A 9,019-nucleotide genomic window follows, 5' to 3' on the forward strand; every position below is an offset into this window, starting at 1 on the left:
CACTGTTTTCTTTGATTACTGTGGCGTAAGTACATCAGTAGTTCTTGCCACATGGTAGTACGGTCAATAAGGATTATTATCTTGAAGTTAGGCGCCGCTCGCGAAAAACGATACTAAGAAAACGTACGGTATTCCAGAAAAACAATTCATGGCATTTGCATCACGATAATGGACCTGCTAACTCGTCATTGCTTGTTTGTGATTTTTTGGGCAAAAACAATACCTTAATCGTGCCTCAGCCACCGTATTCACTAGATTTAGCCCACCTTCCAAGATTGGAGAGACTTAAAAGGACGGCGTTTTGAGACGATCGAGGAGATAAAAACCGAATCGCTGAGGAAGCTCGAAGACATACCAAAAAGTGCATATCAGAATTGCCTTGAGAACTGGAAAAACACCGGCACAAGTAAGTGTATTATATCTGAGGGGGGCTGCTATAAAGGGGACAAAATAGAAATTGATGAATGAATGAATATGTTTTCAGAAAAATCAAAATTCACCTAATTTCTTTATCATGCATAGAAGGCACTCTCAATGGTATCATAAAGTGTGAGTGAAGCTGAGGATTCGATATATATTTCAAAAGATCCTAAAGGTAGAAGGTTTTTTTTTGCTTTTTATGCAAGTCTTTGTAATTGATGACTGGTCTATTTTGTGGAAAATCTACATTGTATGAACATCTACAAGAATCAAAACATAAGATAGGTAAAAATAATCCCAAAATCCTGCACACATGTAATAAAGGAAAGAAAATGAATTTTTTGAAAGCCACGGAAATTAATAATATACTTGGCACCCTTGTTCATTTAACTACTTCCTCTCCTAACTTACCTACCAACTCCCTCTAAAACCTTGTTTTCAGATTTCAAATGTATTAGTTAGTTTTTTTTATACTTGATAATGGGATAAAACCCGAAATCAGTCATTAAAATAAAATAACTAGAGAAAATCAGACAAAAGTGTTTTCATTCATTTCATGAAAGTTTATATACAGGCATGTTTTGTGCTTCCTTCGTTAATTCATTATTGAACTCGACAATCAATTGATCAGCTTTTTGGTATTAGGAATAATGGAGCTCCAGATTTAATGATGATACTACCTTAGTGGAATTTTCCCAGCAAATACCAATAATCCAGCAGTCAATTCTCAACACGAAGAATTGCATATGACTGAAAATAATAATCAAATTTTGTTTAAGGTGAATTTTAACATTCAGGAGGTGATCAAAGTTATCCGTATGGGTATGTCTTCAACGGGAAAATCCATTCCAAGTTCAAGACCATTAGAAGAAGTTATGAATTGGCAATTCAAATTATTTACTAGAACTTAATAGAACGCCAAGGCAACTACAATATGCAGCGGTCGGAAACTAGCTCAAGTCACGGGAAGAAAATTGTTGAAGAGGAATTATTAAGTATTGAATTTGAAAATGAAATTTCTACCATAATTAATAAAAAAAGTTGAGACCAGTGCAGTCACAATTCACTACCAAAATATAGGCGGTTTGTGCAGCGGACTTAAAGATGTAATTTTGTAAGTTTTAACTTGGCTCCACAACGGTATCTCTGAGACTAATATTGATTTATGTTACTATACTGTTAAAATACGAATAATTGGGTTAGTCTCTGACACATTTTCTGTGTTTTCCTTTCTGTCTCTTTCTAAATGAGTTTTCTACACATTTCAGCATTTTTCCTGGGATTTTCTTGACAGCTGTAGTAATTCTTACTTTCATGTCTTCTATAAATCATGGTCGATAAAATCGATTTAATACTCGTACACCCCTAAAAAATTCGTATTGGTTGCCTCAGGTTATCTGGGTAGCCACGACACTATCTATCCATTCTTGAGGTATTCTAGTACTCTAGTTTTGAAATGTGGTGGCACACCGACTTATAGCCACATTCTAAGTTTAATTCCATTTGAAACATTGTCCAATAAATTTGAAACCATAAACCGAAGAATACTGACGAACTTCCTTTCAGTGATCTGCCCATCAAAAAATGCGGGCCGATAACTTGTGTTCCAATAATTTTAACCATATATTAAGTGACCAACACTGTTGATGGTTCATGAGGGGTTTCGATTGTGTGATAATGCATGTTATGCCGTTTTAATGTCGTTTCACCAGGAAATAAGACCAAATCGAACAAATTGCATACGTTTTTCTCAATATCTCTCAATTCTCACAACAATTGCATGAGGAAAGAATTAAATTTTCTAGCTCTCATCATTCGAGACACGCTGGTTTGATATAATCCTAATTTTCTGCTCAGGTTACGTTTACTTACATGTCGTTTTTCAATCTTGTTTTGTGAGAACCATGAGCTCTTCTATCTAGTTGTCCTCATTCCGAAAACCTCTTGTATATTCTAAATGCAAGAAGGCAGTTTCCGTCACATTAATCTGCCCTCGATAGATAGTAACAAATGGGATTATTGACAAAACTTCGAGATACATTTTTTGTAGCCAGTCATGGATAAATGGATTTTTCGAAGGTAAAAATAGGATAAATATTTTTCAAGTTGTTTCCGCAATTATTATTTCAGAAACCGGTAGAAACTACCACTAGATGAAATGACAATGTTCAATGGCATCCTAGGGAGTGACCCAAATTTATTCACCAATATAAAAATTCAATTGCTTTGTTTGGTTATTGAAAAGGGGAATATCAAAGCAGGTTACAAAAAGTCATGGAGAAAAAAAATTACGTTAATATAATTGGACGACCTGAACTTATTAATACCTATACTTATACGAAGTGAAGAATTTTGTATATACTGTCCAGTCACTAAAGGAGTCCTATTCAGTCCTCTGCCATTATAAGCACTTCTCACTTAATCATCGACTTCTTGTAAATTGAGTGATTAAGCGAACATCTCTAGATTTTTCACCATCGACTACATCGCCTGCAAAAATACGTGAGTCCCTATGTAATTTGTAAAAGAGTGTTTCACTTCACTTTTCCTTCGCCTTGATTCTCGGGATTCTTGTCGAAACTAAATTTATTCGATTGTGTTTCCAGACACATGTGATTTGCTACAAATCAAACTTCCAAAACAACCTTGAAACTTTTTCGAAGAATTTTCAGTTTTTAGACATCTCAAACAACCATTTTTCTCGATCAATACATTTCATCATATCATATCATATCATATCATGTCTTTACCAACATGACATTATTCAAAACGAGTTTCAAAAGTTCTCGTACATACCTACACCACAATTTGCCAAAATGAGATTTCAACAATCAATAAGGTTTTGATAATTGCCACTAATGCTCTAGCTCTATTATTTAGAACTGTGGATTGAAACAAGTATTGAAATTATCGACGGCATATATCTAAGAATCATCATGTATTTTTTCATATTGTTTCTAGAAATTATATGGTAGGTAATTCAAATTTTCTTATACCTGTTATTCAGGACTATCTACTACTGGATATTTTACTCACTGATGAAACTACGTCATCCTCGACAACGTTAATTGGTTTTCTGGATTATTCGATTCATACTTGAATGCCTTGAATCTTTTTGTATATGTGTCACATAAATCCAACTTTGTTTCTAATTTTTCTTCCGAGGCATTCGCTTACATATTTTCCTTGTTGAAGATCCCATTGTACTTCAATATTCGAATTTCGAAAAAGCCATTTGAAGAACTCTACGATGCTTCTTGTATTGGTCTATCATGATAAAACATGCATTAACGGTAATTACTCAACGGTTTTCATCACTAAATACAAAATTGTTGCGTCTTACGTTTGACACCCTTGCCGCAATTCAAGTTCTGTGACGATCTCCACAATGTCACTGATTCGATAGAACAAGCTACCCACGAATGTCAAATTTTTTGGACTTTCAAAAATCGTTTGGAAACTTTTAATGCTACAAAACAGTTACGGATAATCATCAGGATAAACAAAAATGTACAAAGTCTACTGACAACTCGTAACTTCAAAAAGTACTTAATCGACAACCTCTCAAATCTGGATATACACCTTGAACATGAAAATGTCTCATACAACGGCTATGGCTGTTACTCAATAATCAACACTGTCATAGTGAGTACATCAAATCCATCTGTATCCCTAGAAAGTTTTGCGAGAACGCGTACAGATTCAAACCGAATCAAAAATATTTTCGTCTCGACTGACAAATAGGAAATAAATGGGACAATGATGAATTTATGTTGAATAATAAATTGCTCAAATAACTTCCATTATTCATTGCAGTTCCAAACTGTTTCTGTCCTTGATTCGCTATTATGTTTCTCAAACATTTGGGCTTGAGAAACTTCTTTACAGTTACTCCTGAAGTTTATCAAAACAATCTCTATGAGGAAACTTTCACGCTTCAATGATTTAACTATTCCAAGAATAATATGTCAAGGATTTGAAATTTGATTTATAGCTTTTCACAATGGAGGGCAACATGTTTATAATCGATACAGATGCATCACAAATGGAACAGGAGAAGTCCTCTCTCGAGTCATTAACTATTTCAATAAGTCCCTGGAAACATCTGAGAGAAATTATTGCTTCACCAGGAAAAACCTCGCAGTGGTCAAAGCGGTGGATCACTACCACTCCTTTTCATATTACCGTAAATTCTTAATCAAGTCGGACCAATTCAAAACCCCAGAAAGATGAATAGCTGGGTGGCTCAAAAAGTTATAAACCTACAATTTTGAAAGACCATGCCTACCATCCAGATGCAAATTTTGTCAACGGCAGGAGGACAAGGATACAGAGTTACTGAAGTGGATTTATCGAATGTTTGAAGGTGATTGACAATGTTTCATGATGAATTTCATTAGTTTGGACTTCCATTGTCTAATAATATATAAAATGATTTGAAATCCCTAAAAAAACCAATACAAATTGAAAATTAAAAAGAATAGCTGAAAGTAACAATTATATTAAACAAAAAACAACAAAAAACCCTGAAATAAAAAATTAGAACAATTAAACAAAATATTAAAATTTAAGAAGTTCCAAACCAAGTTACTTCACGATATTTCGATTGTTAGTATCCATAAACGTCTTAGGGTGATGACTGGACTAATTCCTCCGAGAAATTACTATTCATAGGTCATTCGAGTACTTTCTCCTATATCGTTCGCATTGTGGAACACAAGAAACACACACAGCGAGGGAAAACCAGCAAATCAGGAATAGCAGAGCATGTTTGGAGCCATCAACATAACATCGAGTGGTCCCAAACTGAGATCATACACAGATAGGAACTCTGGTTTAGGAGGAAAGTCAAAGAAGCCGCATACATGTTGTCCAACAATGTATTCAGCCGAGCTAGCGTAGAGATACGCAACATATGGAAACCCATAATCAAGCGAAAAATAGCCAACTCCCACCAAACGGTCATCACCCGCTAAACTGGTGAAGCGGAAAGAGGAGATAAGTGAAATCATTAAGACTCCAGTGGATCGTGCTTTCGGGCTCTGTAAAACGAAAAAATACTTTCAGCGGAATAGTTACTCAAAATTGATAGTGGAACAAACTTTGGCTAGAAGACAGCAAGAGCCTCGCAAGTAAGAGAAGCCGCCACAACAAGTGCCTGTACTTCCCTACGTCAGAGGATTCTCGGAGAGGATAAGAAGAATTGGTACAAAAGAATTGGTACAAGTACAACATCAGAACCTGCTTCACATCCGGAAACACCATCCGTAGACGCCTCACGAAAACCAAACCACCAAACGCGGACTGCAATTCCAAGAATTACATTAATCGGATACCCTGTGAGTGCGGCAAATCATATATCGGTGAGACCACTGAAAGTCCGCATTGCCGAACACGAGAAAAATACACAACTAGAATAAATCAGCAAATAGAAAGTAGTAGATCATGTTTGGACTCATCAACATAACATCAAGTAGTCCCAAGCTGAGATCATCCACAGAGAAGAACACTGGTTCAAGAGGAATTTCAAAGAAGTTGCATATATTTTATCCAACGACGCATTCAGCCAAGCTAGCGAATATATGAAAACCTATAATCAAACGGAAAACAGTCCACTCCCGCTAAACCGGTGAAGCGGAAAGAGGGGATAAGTGAAAGGGATCGAATGAACTAAAGTTTTTTCACGGACAAAATGCAAGCACACTAAGAGCGCTCCCAGAGCTGTGCTTGTGCGAAAGCACAGCTTACACATTGGATTTGAATCCATTTGGAAAAACGTTCTCAGGAAGTTTATTCCTCATAAACGCAGTTCTCCAGATGAAAGAGTTCTTAAACAATGAAGTTCGAGGTGTCCTGAGTTGAACCCCAAAACGATGATCAGCAACAGTCCATCGCGTATTTCTGATATGTACCGCTCTTCGTGGAATCAAGTGTGCCAAGTCACTTGAACACTTCCCGTGAAAGTATCTATAGGAAAGAGACAAATCTCCAACCTTTCTTCGATGTTCCAGACTATCAAGGTTGCAAGTGATATTCGCATCTCCAATCAGACGGGTGACTCTTTTCTGGGTGGAATCTAGCAGCTTCAGGGTATGCTTGAGGGCGGAGCTCCATACATGAAAACAATACTCCAAAGAAGGCCTAATCTGATCCTTTTAAAGCATCAAAATTTGCTTAGGAATGTACAGTTTTCTAGTTCAGAACAGTGTTCCAAGCTTTTGAGGAGCAGCTTTCCCATTTTCAGCGTCATGATTGTGCTAAGACATATTGGTGTCCATTTTAACCCCCAACAAACTTATCGAAGAAGAAAGCGGAATTGTCTATCCTGACATTATTATATCCGGTTCGGAGACATTTATCTTTTTGGAAAAAACCTGGGTTTTCGTGGCACTGAATGGGCTCATTCAGGCTAATTTAGTTTTTTATCGAAAATTATATATCATAAAAGTAAATCATTTCCCAAGTAACCCACAAAATTTTCCGGTTTATATGTCAATTAACAACTGAGCAAGAGCAATTGAAAATGTGAGATCACCCGCAGTACATCTTGACGTCACACCAGGCAAACGAGCTTCGAGCGGTGGCAACCGGGACTGTAGTTGGAGTTTATGAATCGCTGCTATCGTCAATTCAATTTAATTTCCTTCAAAGTAATGTATATATCAATTCTGGGTAACTGGCATCTTTGAGACAAAACTTCTATAATAAATAAAGAGTACCTTGGCATTCCAAGAAAGACATAATTTCGGACGTTTCTCTATGACGTAAATAGATCTTTGCTCAATATTGTTTTTCGAATTCCAGTTTTCAACTAATATTCCAGACATAATAGAATCTGATGATGTATCAATAGAAGTCATGTCTGATGTACATTAAAATGATCTTCGCAACAAAAATACATACCCTTGTCAGATACAAAGTCGGCCCTCCACATAGCGCACTACCATAACTTTCGTAACAGTGAAATAAAAATATTGTCTGGTGCAGTTACCGAAAAATTCTTACATTTAGGAACGATGCAATACTTGTAACGTCATTTTTTATCATTATTCATATTCACGCAGTTGACACACTACAGTAAACAACACACAACCTGCTTTCTACGACTTTAGCACACGTATTTCGCTTATCCGCCAGCACTCCCTTGTCGCCGAGTCGACTGATGTGACGTCAAGCTTGACCACGCCCCGTTTCGGTGAACGCCACATTAACAATTAATTTGAGGGGGAAGATAAAGAGTGAAAATTCAGATTTTTTGTAGATGTACTATTTGAAACATAAACTTTCAAATTATGAAATAAAAAAAAATGTTAAATGAGCCCATTGAATCTCGTTACTTTCACCCCAAATCGAAATCACTTCTAGATCCTCATTAAGATATGCATCCGCAGCAGATGTTCTGAAATCCAAATGGAATGAGGAGAGAAGTATGCTGTCTTTAGCACTATATTGGATTCTTGGTTTTTTCCAATAAGTCATTGATATGCAATAAGAAGAGGATTGGAGACAATATGGATCCCTGGCCACCAGCGTTAACGGTAAAAGTATTCAAGATATATCCATAGATGGCCATTTGCAGGGAACGTTCTTTCAGAAAGTTGAAAAGCCATACACAAAAATGATCTGATAAGCCGTAGCACCGAAGTTTGGCCAGCAAACCCTTAAGCCCTACACGATTAAGGGCCTTAGAAATATCGAGCGCAACAGCTCTTGACTCTCCATGTTTTTCTATTGCGTTATTCTAAATATGGGTGACATAAAAGGTCGCCTGTTGATCTGAAAACCATATTGATGTTCGCTCAAGATGCCTTCCAAATATTTAAGGATATGGTGGTTTATGGCTTTCTCGATTCCTTATGATGTTACAAAAGAAAATTTCATGAATACTATAACTATTGCAAGATCATCTTGAATTCCGCTGCTTGTAGTAGAAGGCCGTAGATTTTTGGAATTTCTTCTTGGCGTTTCGCTGGCGCGAGAGACTAGTTTCCATATGTCGCGAACTTTATATGCGACACTGTATGTCAAGGCAGATAGGACTAAGTATGAACAACTGAGTGAAGATATTCTAACATGATCCTTCATAATGAAGTCCAGCTGACAGGGGCGTAGCTACCGCCGTATTAGCCGTATCAATTATACGGGGCCCCCAAACCAACGGGGCCCCCAAACCACAGAGCATCCAACGTGCGTAAGCAAAAATTAATAAAAACTTCCCAATTTTATTTTACTTCTGAAATGACAAGATTGAAAACAAACGAATTGTTTTTTCCCGTTTGAAAGTTGGTTATTATCGTTGGCTGCGGGATTTCCCCGTTTCGGTCATATACTTCAACGGGGATGCCCCCGTAAAATAATACGTCTAATCTGCATACGAACCAAAGAGAGCAGTGTTTATTGAAGTGTTTAATTTAATTGTGCATTACTTTGTAATACAATACAAACAATGAGTGAAAGGAAAAGAAATTTTCCCAGCGGAGCTACGAAAAGAAAAAATAAGCAGAAAAGGGAGGAGGTCATAAAAAAGTGCCCAAAATTTCTTCATCTTTTCAGACACCTTCTGTAAGTGATTGCAAAGGTAAATATTATCCCTAAGTAA

The 9,019-nt window shown here is 36.7% G+C and overlaps 1 long non-coding RNA gene across 1 annotated transcript; it reads right to left on the reverse strand.

Annotated features, from left to right (window-relative positions):
• Positions 1 to 951: 951 nt before the first annotated feature.
• On the reverse strand, positions 952 to 3,937 carry LOC141485121 (uncharacterized). The gene is made up of 2 exons (XR_012467018.1): positions 3,457 to 3,937; positions 952 to 1,170 (listed from the first exon to the last, which is right to left on the reverse strand). It is a non-coding gene; the product is annotated as an uncharacterized lncRNA (long non-coding RNA).
• Between the last annotated feature and the right edge of the window lie 5,082 nt (positions 3,938 to 9,019).

Source organism: Leptinotarsa decemlineata, unplaced genomic scaffold, assembly GCF_025532065.1.
Source record: "Leptinotarsa decemlineata unplaced genomic scaffold, Ldec_3_MD MMD2_tig00026307_RagTag_RagTag, whole genome shotgun sequence".
NCBI lineage: Eukaryota > Metazoa > Arthropoda > Insecta > Coleoptera > Chrysomelidae > Leptinotarsa > Leptinotarsa decemlineata.